The sequence below is a fragment of the Ptychodera flava genome (assembly GCF_041260155.1).
Source record: "Ptychodera flava strain L36383 chromosome 3 unlocalized genomic scaffold, AS_Pfla_20210202 Scaffold_27__1_contigs__length_13241970_pilon, whole genome shotgun sequence".
Taxonomy (NCBI): Eukaryota; Metazoa; Hemichordata; class Enteropneusta; family Ptychoderidae; genus Ptychodera; species Ptychodera flava.
Window position 1 is genome coordinate 5,527,134 of NW_027248281.1, and position 18,166 is coordinate 5,545,299.

At 38.8% G+C, this 18,166-nt stretch overlaps 1 long non-coding RNA gene across 2 annotated transcripts in view; it reads right to left on the reverse strand.

Annotated features, from left to right (window-relative positions):
- The window catches only part of LOC139126325 (uncharacterized), a 426,578-nt gene that overhangs the window by 155,638 nt on the left and 252,774 nt on the right, over positions 1–18,166 (reverse strand). The gene's annotated exons all lie outside the window — the stretch shown is intronic.

Here is an 18,166-nt window from a genome sequence, read left to right on the forward strand (position 1 = left end):
AAAAATGCCCTAGTACCGCAGACTTGGTAGTGAAACTTTCATTACTTTCGAGTAAGTTCAGGCCACGGTGACCGTGACTTGCTTTAGTCCATATCACGTGCAATGATCTTCATCATAATTTATATATGCCCTACTACCGCGGGTGCATGTGTCTTTATGCTGTCGCAGCGTCTCTCCAGATCTCTTCCTTTTCTTGTCCAAGTAAAAAATGGACGTAAATGTGATGCATGTTGCACAGGAAAGTGACTTGACTAGTTTTAATGATTTAAATTACAGCGCTAGCATTGACAAGGTGAAAACGGCAATTTGTCAAACACAGTAAAAATACTACTAAGTACAAGAAGTACATTTTACTTTGACAAGGTCGCGGCGTGCATTGAGACGATTTTGGACTTGCAAATGCAAGGTCAAGTAAGGTCATCTCTTTGTTTCAACTCCATGATCAGGATTAATAGGGTTATCAAGTCAATAAATGAAGTGTCACTCTACCCGATGCTATGAGATACTGCGCCGAGATACAGTTTTATTACAAATTCATATGTATGTATGTATGTATGTATGTATGTATGTATGTATGTATGTATGTATGTATGTATGTATGTATGTACGTACGTTTGTGTGTGTGTATATGTATGTATGTATGTATGTATGCATGTATGTATGTATATATATATGTATGTACGTACGTACGTGTGTGTGTGTATATGTATGTAGAATAGGATAGAATAGAATAGAATAGAATAGAATAAGAATAGAATAGATCTTTATTGAACCGTATGCCACTCTGGCATATTAGCACATACAATAAAGATATTCAACTTCAAGTTGAACAAGTCAGAAAGAAAGAGAGATGTATGTATGTATGTATGTATGTATGTATGTATGTATGTATGTATATGCAGTGTGTGTTTGTATGAGTGCGTGTGTGTTCCAATCGGAACTCCGGATGTCATTAAATTGTTCGAATACCGGACGTTAAACCTTCATTGCATTAACCTAAACCCTGAACTATTTGATCCGTTATTTTAGAAGGGCCTGCATGTAAAAATCGCATCATTAACTGTTTTCGTGTCACGGTAGTCACAGGTACAACTACATTCCGACCTCAGACTAACTACTGTATTCATCTGAAGCAGGTGTCAGGAGAATTCATTGCCTGGGATCATTTCCTTGGCAACAAACGTATTTTCAATATACCGCATAGAAAAGATTGAGTTCATGAAACAAAGTGTTTTGCGGTCTTGCTAGCTCTGAGTAACGTTGCAATGAGAGCCCTTTCTGGTAGATTTTGAATTGAAAATGATTTATTTCAAAACTCAAGTATCCCCTTTATATTAACACCATCAAGCAAATTGCTTTTCAAATTCTTGAAGCAAAATAAGGCTGCACCATATACCATAGTTTGTCTCAACATTTCATGCCTCGACCACTCGTCAATATACTATTGCAGATAGCATATGAAATACATGTAATTTCCAGGATGTCAAGTTGAGTGTTGAATACTATGATGTGCATTTTGCCCCCGCCTTCTAAAACGCCTTCTAAACTTTAACAGGTATTTTAACTTGAATTTCAAAGAAGATCATACGAAGTCATTTAGTAAAAGGAATAAATTCGTATGTTAAGTTCGTACAATTTTTGGTTTTGAAGTATTAGGATTTAACAGATCGGGCTGACAAAGATTTATAAAGTAATGCGCCAATCACAGAAAACATTCAAAGCACACTGCGATTCGGGGGATGGATTCAGACGAGCAGTTTTTCAGCTTGCATCAGAATATTTATGTCTTGGTTAAAATGTAGGTCACCTTGTATAATGAGTTTATAAGAACGTTAATTCACTTTTCATAGTCAAAAATCTCAGACGAGTTGTCCCGTGACTAACAAAATGTGATAGACTTAACGGGACATGATGTGTTTTGTTAGGTTTAATCGTCAGGTATTAAAACATTACCTCAGACTTTGAACTCATTAATTTACAGGGTCAGTCTAGTGCAGGGTCATACTTATTGCGACGTGTCGTGTCTTCCGGATCTGCATTGTAATTAATCATTGAATGCCTCGCTGTATGAGTAGAGTAAACTATCTGTACGTGAACATCGTGGCTTTCAAAATGGCTACCCCATGGCCAGCAAGCATGGAGAACAAATGCCAGCCCAGAGATACTGACTATAACGATAGGTCGGGTATGGCTAGCATTAGGCCTAAAAAAAAAATTGTGTGTTTCCGTAACCCGACCTACCCTAGTTCAAACCCCCCGACCCTAAACTTTTTTTGGACGTTGAAAACAAATCCCGCGAGATTGGCTGGGAAAAATTTTAAATCACGCGTGATTTCATGACGTCATTAAACAACAATAGCGACTGCTTGTGCAAGCGTGTTTTTCCGTTACATGTGAGAAATGCGATCACGTTCAAGAAAAAATGTAAAAGTGTGAGAGGCTCCCCACCTAACTATCCAAAATGTTTTTGTGTCGAGTTTGTGTTTAATTCGTTTCAAAAATGTGTTCCTATATTCTTATCAGATTTTTTGTGTTAATGAAAATGTTTGTTTCACCTCGGATATTTGTAGGGAAGTTTGGATTAGGTCCCTAGTGTGTACGGTAATGTTTTGTTTGTGTGGGGAAAGCTTATGGCGATTGTAAAAAAGTGTGAAAGAGGCTCCCCACCTAACTATCCAAAATGTTTTTGTGTCGAGTTTGTGTTTGATTCGTTTCAAAAATGTGTTCCTACATTTTTATCCGATTTTTTGTGTTAATGAAAATGTTTGTTTCGCCTCAGTCGCAATGTAGATTCTTTCGTTAGTTTGTGTTTGTTTTTAATGTATTTTAGTGGTCTTGCTCTTCGAATTGCGAGGCAAGAATATCAATGTTTGGGTCTCATTGTGAGTCCGTTTGGTGGTCTGGTTTGTTTGTTTTTGTTTCTTTACTTCTGTAAATTTTGTTTGACTAGTGTGTCTTTTAGGTTTTTGTTTCTCTTGTAAGCAATGATTGGTGATTCTGGGAATAGATTCCTTATAGTGTTGAGTCCTTCTCCAGTTCAGCCCAATGTTTCAAAAGACTTCCCTTAAGATCTTTTGTTTTTATGTAAGGGCTGTATGTTGTACTGAAGATGAGTTTGTTTGTTGCTTCTTTACGTGTACTTGTAAAGTTTGTTAGTGTATTACGAATACTGTGGTTTATTTCTTCTGTTATATTCGTGATTTCATTGTTTTTGTATTCTCTGTCGAGTAGTTTGTTTCTAAAGAAAGCGACTTTTTTAGTAAAGTCGTCATTGTTGTTTCAAGTGCGAGCGTATCTAAGGATTTCACCTTTGATAAAGCCATTAAATGTTGCTGTCGGGTGACACGATTCTCTATGTAGAAATTGGAATGTGTCTGTTGGTTTAATATGTGTTTTGATGTAGAGGATATTTCTTTGTGGTATCTTGCACCTTTGAAAACTACTACATCTAGGAATGTAATTTCTTGTGTTGAGTTTTCGTATGAAAACTTAAACGTTGGGTGCATTGTGTGGATTTTTTGAGTGAAGTTAGTGAGTTCGGTTTGTGTTCCAGAAAGATTGCAAAGACACCATCTCTGAATCTTTTCCAGAAGTGAATGTTGTTGTGGTTGTTTACGATTATTGTCTTTTCAAGTTCATGAAAAGCAATGTCTGCTATCTCTGGCGAGGCATTCGATCCCATGCTGCAGCCCCGGGTTTGGCGGAAATATTGCTTGTTAAATTCAAAACTGTTGTGTTTTAGAATTAGTGAAAGCATTTCTATTAAGTCTTCCGTGGGTGGTTTTTTGATGCCGTAATTTGTTTGAAGCGAGGTTTGTGAGTTTAATGTTTCACTGACTAGCCGAATCGCTTCGTCGTGAATTGTGTTTGTGTCCATCGACACCACGTCGAGTGTTACAAGAAATGCATGTTGGGGGAAATTTGTTTTTTCTATTTCTTGTATGAAGTTTGTTGTGTCTTTTATATTTGACGGTTGTTGCTGGACCAGTGGTTTTATGAAATAATCCAGGAATTCTGAAATTCTGTTAGTGGGACCGGAGCAGCCACTAAATATTGGTCTCCCTGCAAACGTTGAGTTTTCAGGCGGCGATTTGTGAATTTTAGGCAATAAGTACCAATGCGGGGTACGGATTTTTATGTTTTTTGGATCGAGATACTTATAAGTATCATGGTCGATGTGTTTGTTCTCGTACATTTTGTTTAATAGTTCGTGTACTTTGTTTACTGTTTGTTCTGTGTCGTCACTGTCTAGTTGTGTATAATACTGAGTGTTGCGTAATTGTCTTTTGCATTCGTGTATGTAATCTTTTGTGTTGACAATGACGATGCCTTGACCCTTGTCGAAGGGTATTAAAACTTTCACATTTTCTTTTTTGTAGAGAAAAAAAATTTACCAAAAAAAAATTTTTTTCCTACCTACCTACCCTATTTCTGAAGAGCATGTTACAGGAAACACACAATTTTTTTTTTTTTGGCCTTACGAATTAACATTCCAATAAGAACGCGCACGGTATCAAACTTCAAAAATTATTAAAACACATGCATGGCCATTTATTGAAGTATGGGAGAATGGCAAGATGAACGACTGTGACTCGGTGTTAGTACCAGGGGGTAGTAAAACAAACATTTTCAATGTCCTTACGTGACCTACGAACTGAGGTCCTTTATAATGGTTTCGTTGGAGGGGTCGCCACCATTGCTCAATAGCGGACTCTGAACGAGCTCGCATCTGCTGAGAGAGAACCAAATACCTTAATTGATGAAGATACTAACCTTACAAACCGTTCACCAAGGTAATCCCTGTAAACTAGTATTATCCCAATAAACTAGTATTACCTCCGCGGCGAAGCACAGATACTCCACTATATTGATTTAAAATATCCACATTCAATTTGAGAAAAGTCTCACTGCATGGAAGTTAGGACCTCCATTATACTCGACGAAAGGTCGGAGACCGAGTTTATAGGTAACATATTACAATTTACAGTGGAGTAAGCTTATATCAAGTCGGCAGCCGATAATGATGTTGACCGATAAAAACGTTTGACCTCGGATACAAATTTTTAATCTCGAGCTACTCACAATATAACCATAATGGTGTATTCAAATCACGCGAAAATACTGTATAGTCAAACATAGGAAACATCTTTCGTTATGGGGATACAATGTTATTAGAATTTAGGTATTATTTATGTGACTGTTATGGACGGAGGAGCCCGCCCTCACACGCTTGACAAACAATGTCAGCATACAACTACGAACGTTTTTGTCTCTGGGTCCGGGCCCTGGGTTTTGTCCCGTTCAGACATGCCAGTATGCAAATTCACTTCCAAATTGTTATTAGAAGTTGTTATTCAAAATTAAAGCTAGTATAATTCGTTCAATGGTACGTGACTTGCGGTCATTACATGTAAGTGTGGCCAGTTGATATCACGACCGATTACACTACTGCAGCGATATCACCCGTCCACATTTTACAACTACAAGTCACCTCAGAGAGGTCACTGGTAGTTTAGCCCTGGGCATTTATCGGCCGTGATCACACAGTCAGAACTCAGATCAAATACTATGGTGTAGCAGGCGTCCCATGTTTTCTTTTTGCTTACTTGTACTAAGCTTACAGTCCCTCCATTCTTGGTGCTTTTACTGCCCTTACGGAAAATTGAGATCTACATCTAGTCCACATTAGATCTACAGTAGACTTTATTTTAATTGGGCAGTAGATGAACTGCTTCATCTACTTTTGTGCATACTAATGAGGTCATAGTTCAGAGAGTAGATGAAATGTAGACAAAATGTGGATGAAAAATTAGACGAAATTTAGATCTCAGGTAGATGAAATGTAGACAAGATGTAGATCTCTTGCTTTGTCTACTTTTGTGCATATTAATCATCAGGTCATAGTTTAGAGAGTAGATAAAATGTAGATGAAAGGCAGACAAGATGTAGATGGAATAAATTACGTATAAGATGTAGCTTAGACAAAGAACAAGAAATTAGTGAGGCATGGAGATCTTGCAAAAGTGTTGAAAATGAAAATGTAAGTATGTTAACATGTCAATTAATTTTTAGACTTTAAAAATTGACCGATGGCCATGGTGTAGCACAGGCTAGGGCTGCAGTTCATGATGAGTATCACAATATTGCATATCACAACAACATCCTCTTGATGTAATTTGCTGGCAACTTCACTGAGCACCATGGTATCAATGGACCTTTGCATAACATGAGATATCTCACGCTGGACAAACCAATCATTCAATGACCGATCATGAGTGGTATTCAGGTCGAAATAGAGAGTAGAACATTGTGCATGCTTAGGCCTACTCAAATTTTTCAAAATCTTTCTCAAGTGTACATACATCATTACATGATTAACAGAATAAACTGCATACAATTACAAAGCATTTCAGTACATTCAACGACGCTTTATTAAAAAATGTAGAACTGAAATATTCTACATGTTACACAATCAAAATTCATATGGTCGTGGTATTAAAACAGGCGATCAACAAACCTTCCCTACCTCACGGGCCTACCTTACAAGTTGCATTTTACCGCAGTACCAGTACAGCTGTATACTGGCAGTGTAGAGGCACTGCTATCGTCAAGTTATCGATGCCAACCTATGTCTCAACCTGATGTAATTCTCGATCGGAACACTTTCTATGCATATCAGAATTGATGTCACATTGTTTCCAAGGTGTACAGATGACGAAAATGTGCTTGAAAAATAAGATTTGTTGAAGTACGAATGGTGAGCAGGCTGGCTTCTCTCTCCGATATGCATTGATATGCTGAACCGTTGAAAACATGGCGCCTTCTGATTGCGCATGCGCATAAGGTCAACTCTCACAGTTGACCCGGAAATCGAAGCCAGTTACAAGGTCATTTGCTCTAAAAGAGCAAGAGGTGGAGGCTGAAAGGTGCTGGGGAGATCAGTCCATGCGCGAACTCTCCATGAAAATGCAAGAAAATACGTCGCTCAGGTGAAGAAATTACTTAAAGCAGTACTGGTAATTTTTAAAGCTAACTCGTGTTATGCATTTGTACTGAAATGCCATTGCCAAAATAACACTGTAATGTAGTCTTATCTGTTACGTATGTGGCAATGATAACAATGTCAATACAATTATTTGTAAGTTGACTGAGAGATAGGGCCGTGGCTGCTGATTTTCACACGATTCAGAAGTGACTCAATGATACTCAGAAAGTTTTATACGAGGATAGTTTTGATTTTATTTTTTACAATTAAAAGCAGCTGGGATATCAAACAGGTTCGTTTGATTGTTTGTTGGATATGAAGCCGAGGAAATAAAGTTATTAGTTAACAAATAGCTCACTTGCATATTTATGAAGTTTTGTAATTAGTCACATAACTCCAAAAACAAAACTTACAAATTAGATCAGGGTCCAGCCCGTGGTTAGATGCTACTGTATTGACCCATCTGAAGAAAGTATCAATGAAAACATTGATTTTTATTAGATTCACTTTTTCAAAAATTAATTACTGGATAATCTTTAGGCCTACATTTTTAACTTTACCACAAAATTGTAGTTTGATCCCTGTGATATTTTGCATTTGTGTTCCTCGAGTTAAACAGGAGTGCCTTAGGATGAAAAGAAAATTAATTCACTAATTTCTTCTCTCTTGTTGTACAGTATATATTCAAATGTAAGGTAAAATGTCTTGTCTTTTACTGATGCCTTCTCGCATGGAGCCTGCAGTTTGCCAATCATAGAATTTGAAGGGATTGGATTGTTGGACATAGTATACAGCAAGAAACAGTACATTAGATTAAATGTAGACAAGATGGTGATTTTTGAAGTAGAAGTGGATGAGTCTTTGTTTGCCTAAGTGAATTTTGTAGATGAAACTCCCTTAGATTGGATGGTAGATCAGTGTAGATCAAGCGCAGACGAAGTTAGTGCGAATGTAGACATAGTCATGTCTGGTGTGGACAATATCTGTAGACAAAGCTTCATGTAGACAAACTGCTGAGGCTGTTCATCTACAAAACCCTGATGTAGATCTACATAAAGTCTACTGCAGACGGTCCGTAGATCTACTCTCATCTACTGTGGACATAGGTTTTCCGTAAGGGGTAGTAGTATGCCATATGCTGTGCTCTCGCTGTCGCTCGTAACTTTCGTAATTACGAACAAAAATCAAAATTTACGAAAAAAAATGAATGCCCGATCGGCCATTTACGAACGATTTTGTTATTTTTGAAGCCTGATTTTCGGTCAAGATTGTGAATTCCGGGGAAATACTGACATATCTCGTCTTTCAAAACCTACGCTGCCCCTATCATCGGCGCATAGACACATGGTGATAGCTAGCTTTGGACTTTGACCTGTGCTAACATGAGCGTGCACGAAAAGGTTTCAAGATCATCTATTCAGTGTGCCATGCATTACGGTAGTTTTTAGACACCAAAACAGTCACATGCTGTCAACTTTCCAAATTGACGGTTGACGCGGATCGAGGGAAGCGGGCAGTTACAAATACTTTGGATTGATAGTATCCAGTTGGGAAAGATAGTTGGGCATAAAAACGGCAACTGATATGAAAAAAATACGAAACAATGAAACCGCCGAGCTAGAAGAGATCAAGAACAGTCAGCCTGAAAGACGGTCGAACTACAGCAGAACTGCAGTCCGGACCGCGCATGGTTGAACATGTACTGTAAAGTGGTTTTTCTGTGCATGGAGGTGGAAGCGAGCCGGAAATCTTAGATGTCATAGATTTGTCATTTGACGATCTGCAAATTGAATTTTTCAGTCAGCTTGCCAATTTTAATAGGTTTCCTTCAAAATATTTTACAAGAAACTGTCTCAGCAAATGTTATGAATACTGATAGTTTTCTATGATCCAGAGAAAATGCTGTGCACAGTCCCATGACCAAAAAGTTTATCCAGACAAACAAATAAATGACGATCATCTGCGGCGTTTTAAAAGTATAACTGTCTCTAAGAAAAAATCAGCAGGATTACCAGTCTCAGTTTGCGTACTTAAATTTGATTGAGATGAGACAAAATTTGTGCGAAACTACAGACTGCCAAATGTTCTGATCAGTGGTTGTGTAAAAAGAATTTTAGAGATGAACATGGCATAATGACTGCAGCTATAGAGGCACCACCTTGTACCTATGGATGACATGCATACTTTCAAAGTAACAGAGCTTTCCAAATATGAAAAACAGGGGACAGATTTTCTAGCATCTAAAACTTGTGCAAACACTGATAATATTTGATAATATTAATGACCGCTTCATAACTTAATATATATAATCATCACCCACTGACTACACACACAAAGGGAGTTATGATTTGTGTCACAATATACTTTAACATGTTATGTTGTGTAATATAAGGATAGAGTAATTGAATAACATTCATTGGCCGTTGACCAAAATTACACACTTTATTGAAACAAGGAAGAAATTTCAATGTTACAAGCATTCATGACCCATGATGTACTGTGTCATTCAATAAATCTTTTGAAAATGCGTATCAAAATATGAGTGTTCATTGTAAAAAAACTAAAAAGGGATTTTTCATTTCTTTTGTCTATAATGAAATCATTCATCATTTCTATCCCTTCTATTGAGTACCAGAAGTGCTTGTTGAAAGTTGGTGGGTTCAGAATAACATAATTTGTGCTTACTAATATTTTTTGAACCAATTCGTAAATTTACTAACGATTTTGAAAGGACAGGGAGAGCACAGATATGGTTTAATAGGATCATGGAGGTAGAAAGAGCTACCTCCATGATAGGTTAATATGTTTTGGTGCTCGTTTTTTTCCTCCATTCGTGGACGGATTGTGTCGAGACTAATAAAGCGGTGCATATAAAGGTGTTTTTATGAGTTGTGTACGTGCCACAGTACACTATACTACTTTCGGGCGGCAGTCTAACTACATTCCCAGACACTTCGCACCAAAACCACTTCGCACCATACCATCTCGTCCCATACCATTTCGCACCAAAACCACTTCGCACCAAAACAACCTCGTACCAAAACCACTTCGCCCCAAAAGTCATGTCCCCCAAACCACTTTGCCCGAAACTTATCGCTAACTGGTAAAGCTGAAAATAACCACCTTCCTGTCATCCTGGGACTGAAATCTTGAAAATGTACGCATTTCGCGAAATTGACATCGTGCAATTCCGCGCACGGCACCTGAGTTGTAGCATTTGCGTGTTTCTTTTTTTCGTATTCTATCGTTTATGGTTTCATCACAGGGGCTCATAAGTGGCTATTTAAGTCAATATTACAGCGTTTTTCTTTCTTTTTCAATGTTACAAATAAACTGGCTGAGCCTGAAGAGCACAACACTTGTGTAGCTGTCTTTTGTGTAGCTTGTATTGGCATGTATAGTGCGCCCTCAATAGGGAGTGTGATCATATGTAAATGCGACCTTTAGTTCCGTGACCTCTAGCCATGCCTACTTCCCTCTCCATATGGCCGGCCATGCGTACAGACGTCGCTGTGTTTACTGACGTCGCTGTGTTTACTGTACAGTAGCATAGCGAGGACAGGAAGTAGGAATGGCTAGAGGTCACGGAACTAAAGGTCGCATCACACTCCCTATTGAGGGCGCACTATACATGCCAATACAAGCTACACAAAAGACAGCTACACAAGTGTTGTGCTCTTCAGGCTCAGCCAGTTTATTTGTAACATTGAAAAAGAAAGAAAAACGCTGTAATATTGACTTATATAGCCACTTATGAGCCCCTGTGGTTTCATGCAACAATAAATGGTTCGCGGTACCCAAAATGTCCAAATACATTAATGCTTCCAAGTTGTAGGTAAAAACAACCTTATGATACGTCGTAACATCGTTGTTTCAGGACGAGTTGACGGTACTATACTTTGGGCGAAGTGGTTTTAGTACGATGTGGTACTTGGGGCGAAGTGGGGTTGGGCGAAGTAGTACTTGGGACGAGGTGTTTTGGTACGAAATGGTTTTGGGACGAAGTTGTGTGGGGCGAACTGGTTTTGGTGCGAAGTGTCTGGACCCCCTTTTACCTCAATGGTATTTAATACACGTAACAGGTGCAGCCAACGGAGCTATTCATCGAAAAAGCTATTCCGGAAGCAATTTTTGAGGGCAGGGGAAATTTTGATTTTGCTAGGGCAGGGGACATATTTTTAGGTGGCAGGGGAGCAAATTTTAGGGTTTTTTTGTCGGGCAGGGTAGATATTGGTTGATTGGCCTGGGGACAGGGCTTGGCGAAAAACGAGGAGAGGGGAAGCTACGTTTAAAACGGGGACAGGGAAAGTTGAGCCATGGTGCTGCCGGGGATGGGGACACAAGGCAAGTACTTATACATTTTAAAGGTTACTCAGACTACTTAGCCTATCAATTGACCCCACATCTCACTCTAGATGTACTGCGAGATGGAAACCAAATAGAAGGCAACTGCAGTATATGTCTGCTTGGGAATGTTAATTTTCAGGGGAATTTTTTTTCTCAGGGCAGGGGAAAATCGACAGGGTTTTTTTCACAGGGTAGGGTACCTTCATGTCTGCAGGGGAAATGGAATGACAACATTTTGAGGGGAATTTTTTCCAGGGCAGGGGAAATCGGCAAGTTTTTGACGCCACAGGGCAGGAGAGCTTCAAACATTCACAGTGGGGAGGGGAAACAGGCAAAAATATGTGGGGAGCGGGTAAAAATGAAGTTTGAGTGCGGCAGGGTAAGTTGAAAAATTTTCAGTGGGAGGGCAAATTATGAACAGCTAAATTAAATTACCCTCTTGACTTAAAATTAGTCAGTTCACATTACTTGTCATGTACAATATATCTTATCATAGTAAGGACCCCTTTAAAAGTGCATTGTTCGTTAGCTGCACCTGACGTAATACCTCCCTATACGTCCACAGTCGGCTCTTTCAGTAGCCATAAGGTTTACCACATGTATATTCGCAGTATCTCCACCACAGAGACTGTGGTATATCATGGACGTACCACAGAAGGACCTCATGTCTATGAAAGCTCGTGAAATCACAGCCCACCCAGACAGTATTAATGAGGTTATTATTGAGTTTTTCTCACTGTTTTCTCTATCAGTTCTTCTCCTTTTCTTCATCACAGTCCCTCTATGGATATAGGGACTGTGTCTTCATGCTGTAACTGATGGAGTAAATAAATAAACGGTTATATAATCTAACCTAGCCTCTTAACTCACCCATTACAAGGACGTTTATCTCTCATATACACATCTTGTAATTAATTAGTCAATTATGCTAATCCGTGGACTTATCAAGAGTTGGTCAACATTGCAAAGATAGAGATGTAAATGAAAAAGGAGCAATTTTTAGTAACCTTTCCTATCTTTCGCGATGTTGACCAACCCGTAAAATCCCTGATAAGTCCACGGTGTGTGTATGAGAGATATACGTCCTTGTAATGGGGTGTAAAATAAATAAAGAGTCACAGAGGCTAGGTTAAGTTATATAACCATTTATTTTATTTACTCCGATCAGTCAGAGCATGAAGAAAATGAAAGAAAATGATAGAGAAAACTGTGAGAAAAACTCAGTAATAATTTTTGGGCCGCCTGTGGTGAAATGTCGTTTAATAGCACCATTTGTTTCCCCAAGGTCCCTCTAGGACCGTGGTTTCACCTTTTAGGGTCCTTTACAGCTTTGGCGGCGCTATAGACACACCCACTTTGTTGGGAAATTGAAATAATCGATGATTATCGATAACTTGAATCTACTTTCGCAATGTACGAGAAACACAGTACAAAAATTGTAAAATTCGCCTCGCAATTGAACAACTTATTGACAGACTGAATATAAAAAAGCATCCACGTTTAAATAACTCTCACAAAAAATAAATTGTGCTGTTCCGATAACATGGTTTTCAAAAATAGGGTAGGTATAGGTAGGTAGGAAGGGATTTTTTGTTCCAAAATATTTTTAGTTTTATATAAATGCATTTTTCAAAGGTTCAGGGAGTCAAACAGCTGGCCACAGTCCCTCTATCCATGGATGGAGGGACTGTGAGCTGGCTTATATAAATGCAGTTTTTAGGGGTTCAGGGAGTCAAACAGCTGGCCACAACATTTCCAGAAAAACGTCACGGTATCATACATATACAAGGAATAAAAACATAAAAGACGTCCTCGTTCAAGCAAATATCAAACGCCAGGTAATTACGAACACGTGATTTTACGGTGTCTTTCTTTCTTTTTTTTCTACTTCACTGTTTACGTGACTCTAAAAAGTTTCAGGGTCGGCAGGTAAAAAGTAGGTAGGTTGGGTTATCAAACAGTACATTTTTCGAGTCGGCCTTATACAGAACATGGTTCCTTGCTTTTTTATTTTTAGTCAGTGCAAAGCTGATGATCGATGTAAGCTTCAGAAAATGTTTGTTGTTTGGACCAAATTGCATGCGGGATTTTTTTTTATCGCGGATCAACAGTAACATTTTTCGCTACGTTTATCATCATCAGGTCCCCATAGGAATACACGTGAATCGTCGCCATTGTGTGTCGTGCATCGTGTACTCTTTCCCTTGGGTTCCTACGAAAACATTTGCGTTTGTTGTAAAGTCTTATATGTATACTTTAAGCTATGATACTTTTCAAAGCTTTACCTACATGCAGGAAAACAGGATTGTCGATTTTTCGCTAAAATAGCTAGCCTCGGCGAGCGAGTTTGAGGTTAGAGTTCAATATTCAGTGCGGTCAAAGGTCATGTGATATGCGTAGTACGGAACGTTGTTCACAACTAGAGGTTTTCGTTACGTCGATCATTCATGCCACGCAATTCAAGTCACCTTGACGTGTTGAGGAGTGTCACCGTAGTTGTACGTGTACAATTCTGAGGGATACACTATCGAACGGCAACTTTGAGCATCGCTCATCCAATCATTTCAATTCCTACACAAAAATGAGATTGAGATCTGCTTATACATCCAGGTTGAATTCAGATTGGTATAATTAGGCTATATACAAAGCATATTGAACTCTCACAGTGGGAGCGATATATGGTCTTGTGTTTGCAATATTAATTCCACAGTTAATAATGTATATGATAGTTTATGTGAAACTTATGAACAAACATGGCTGAAAAACATTCATAATGATACAAGGAAGTGTGGAATGCAGAGGAATAAGCTCCGAACTTACAGACTTTTTAAGACAAAATTTGAATTTGAAAGTTACTTGCTAGATATAAGATCTTTTACCTATAGGAGGTGGCTGACAAAACTAAGAATTTCGGATCACAACCTACAAATAGAACTGGGTAGAAGGTCAACTCCAAAAGTTCCTGCAAATGAAAGATTCTGCAAGTTTTGTAAGTCTTTAGTTGAGGATGAATTTCACTTTGTTATAGAATGTCCAAAATACAGAACGTATCGAGATGGTCCAATTTCATCCACAACTTTGTATAATCCAGGCTTTCTTGATTTGAATGACAGAGAAAAGTTCATGTATATCTTTACTCACAAAGATAAACTACCTCTTGCCAAATTTATTTCTTGTACTTTAGTTCCTCCCCCAGCAGCAGCTTCATCCAGTGTTTGCTGAGTTTTGTAATTTTTGCCTTACCGCACTCCTTGAGTGTGTTGTTGAGCAATAAAGTATTGTATTGTAGTATTGTAATACACGAACACAATCTTCCGTTGTCATTCATTTATTGTACTTGGGCCTCAGCCCAAGTACATTTGTTTTCATTCCGTGGGAAAAAACTGTAAGGTATAACCATTTCTGGCTGAGACCAGGGAGGGCAAAATGTCTTGGCTTCATCTTTCTTTGCATAATAAATGGCGTAATGATGTTAACTGAATGGAAGTGCTGCTCTCAGCCAGTCTTGAATAAGTGAGATGTGAATGTTAATGCTTCTCTATCTGAGTTTTTGCCACAAAATCTTCTGAATATAATCAAAATGTGCATCGAAATGCAACAATTAATTCATCCTCCGTTTCCTAGGCGAGGGCACGACCCTTGCTACACCCACTGGACGAGCAAAAGTGGGAGGGGTAATTTCAGTTTGGTCGAACAAGAGGGCTCGAGACCAGAATTTAACATTTAAACTTGAAACATGTTTAATCGCTGACAAGATGTGGACTAGTGTTAATCAAAGTAAAAGTGTAAAAAGGATACGTTTTATATCCCGGACACAATGAAAAACATTACGACTGGAAACTGCACCCCCAGTTGAGAATAGTAATGCCCACAGCGATGGAGAACACTTATCCTTGAGCTGAGAAAACCAGACCATCATTTCGAAATAGAGCTGCAGATTCGAGAAGCTCGTTCAAAATAGCTAGGTGCACCCCAAAAGGGGTGGTTTCGAATTTTGAGGGCAAATTTCGCCTCCTTCATATAGAAATCGTACGTTTGTTTTTCCAGGAGAACACACCATTTGACACAAAATTTGCATGTAAAGGGGTCGCCACTAAGCACGTGGTCAAATCTGGCATAAGAAACAATATGAATGTTGGGTAAAGCCAGTCCAAAATAAACTGATTTGAACTTTTGTGTTTTGTAATTTATACCACTGCAGTAACATTACCTTTTTTTGACAACATCACACAATGTAATACGTTTTGAAACTGAATACTCCGACGTATTCTGTGTCTCCTTTGCTAAAAAATACGGTATGCCGATTACCATGTAAGGAGATGATGACGTCAAGACAGATTTGTAGTGCGTTTGGTCCTGGATGGTGCATGAAGTTTTGTCAAGGTAGCTTGTGTATTTATTTCCTAAATGGGAGAGATTAGGGTCGATCTAAACGAAGGCCGAAGAATGTTATGATACTCTAAGCGAGCTGAACTCTAACGCGAATGGTTGGATAATTTGGAGGATGTCTAGAATGATCTCGTCTCATTAAGATTATTTGGCGGTCAGTATTGAATTTCAACTGCGTCACAAGTTTGCGAAATGAGTATTCCGTCGAACGGTCAACGAACGATATTTTAGAAATCTGGAGACATGGCACATCGCATTTTTATTTAGTATTTTATATTTTACAAAAGATTTAAGAAGCAATGATTTTGTCGAAAATTCTGAAAAAATATAGGAAGATTTGATCGCGAACACATTTTCACTGGGGTCAACTAGCCCTGCGTACGATGCTGTGTGTTCCGCTACAGCTAATCGCCCCGCACATCACAGCCCTGCAAAGACCCGTACGTATACTATATAGGGTCGGTGACTTCAATCCATTTTGGGACTTGACGTAAAAAGCCAAATTACTGCCGAAATTCAGCGTTCTTGGGCCCAAGTCGTATCCCAGCCTACCTCAGCTACTCGATCGCTTCCAAAAATGACAGTCTTTTTTTCACTTCTCGTAAATAACCGTCGATGTCGGCAACTCTCTCGCTAGCCCTGCGTACGATGCTGTAGCTGTAGCACATAGCATCGTACGCAGGGCTAGGGGTCAACATGGGGTCGCAGCCATGCTGCCTCAAAACTTATTTCTGTCTGCACTCAAAACTCAAAAATGTCGGATATGAACCTGAAAAATCGATGCAATTTTGTCAAACTTCGGCGAAATTTCAGCCTATAGACAAAATTTCATCTAGGTAAGGTAAATTTACTGAAATTTGATCGACAAATAATCCTGAGCTTGAACGTGATAGCTCGCCTTCTCCGGGAAGTCAGGTATCCAGCTGCCAATACACAGTTGTCCATATGGCCAGGTTAATGAGATTGTTTTCAAGCGACGGCGGTAGACCGTACGGGGCTCTGGATATGAACCTACCGCCGCTGTAGCTGTAATAACTGTTGCGTTGTTTTTAGTGCCCACGGCCGAAGTCCTGGGGGAGTTATAGATTTGGTCATGTCAGTCCGTCCGTCCGTCCGTTCACGCAGATATCTCAGACATGCCCTGGTCAATTTCTTTCAAACTTTGCACAAGAATAGTACCCAACCTCATACAGATGCACGTCGATTTGTTTCACAATGCGATCGAATTTTGCCGTGTTAGAAGACTTTTTAGTTTACACCTCCATAGACTCCCATGTATAAGGCAGTTCTCCATAGACTCTCCCATGTATAAGGCCAAGAAAAATAAAAATTTAGTTTCTCATCGTATTCATATTGCCTGAAGGATGCAGTGACACAGTTTATTTGTCCCCACGGATAAAGTCCAGGGGGCTTATAGATTGGGTCATATCCGTCCATGAGTCCATCAGTGAGTCCATCGGTTCACGCAGATATCTCAGACATTGTGACAAAATATCATGTGACCTTGGTGACCTTTGACCTCAAATATACATTATTGTCCATAACTCAGTAACCACAAGTGCTAAACCCTCCATAGTTAGTATGATGGGACACCTTATGACGCCACATATTGTACCTCATTAATTATGCGCATATCTTATTTTGAGCGATCCAATAGAGCTAGAGGTCTAATTTTTGGTATATAGGAATAACTTAGCAATACAATTATTATGACAAAATGTGACGTGACCTCAATGACCTTTGACCTCAAATATATATATTTGTCCACAACTCAGTAACCACAAGTGCTACATCCTTCATATTTGGTATGATAAGACACCTTATGACACCACATATTGTACCTCATTAATTATGCACATATCTAATTTTGAGCGAGCCAATAGAGCTAGAGGTGTGATTTTTGGTATATAGGAATAACTTAGCAATACAATTATTTTGACAAAATGTCACGTGACCTCAATGACCTTTGACTTCAAATATATATATTTGTCCACAACTGAGTAACCACAAGTACTACACCCTTCATATTTGGTATGATGGGACACCTTATGACACCACATATTGTACCTCATTAATTATGCGCATATCTAATTCTGAGCAAGCCAATAGAGCTGGATGTCCGATTTTTGGTATATAGGGATAACTATAGGGTAGAAATCTAAATATGCCCATCTAAATACTAGACATCTACCATCGAGAACAAAAGAAATTTGCTGTTATTTGAATATTTAAGGAGTTTAAGCAATTTCCACTATAAATAAAGAACCCCTGCCTCAAACTCCACAAAAGTTGCTGGACATATTTTGCCGTTGTCATGCCATTGCTTCGTTTAATAACCAGTTAATCAAATGCCTAATTGACAGGAGGAAATTCAAGACCATATTTGAATAGTAGTATATATTGTCCTCAAAATTACTCTATCACGGCCCAAGTACTCATTGCCTT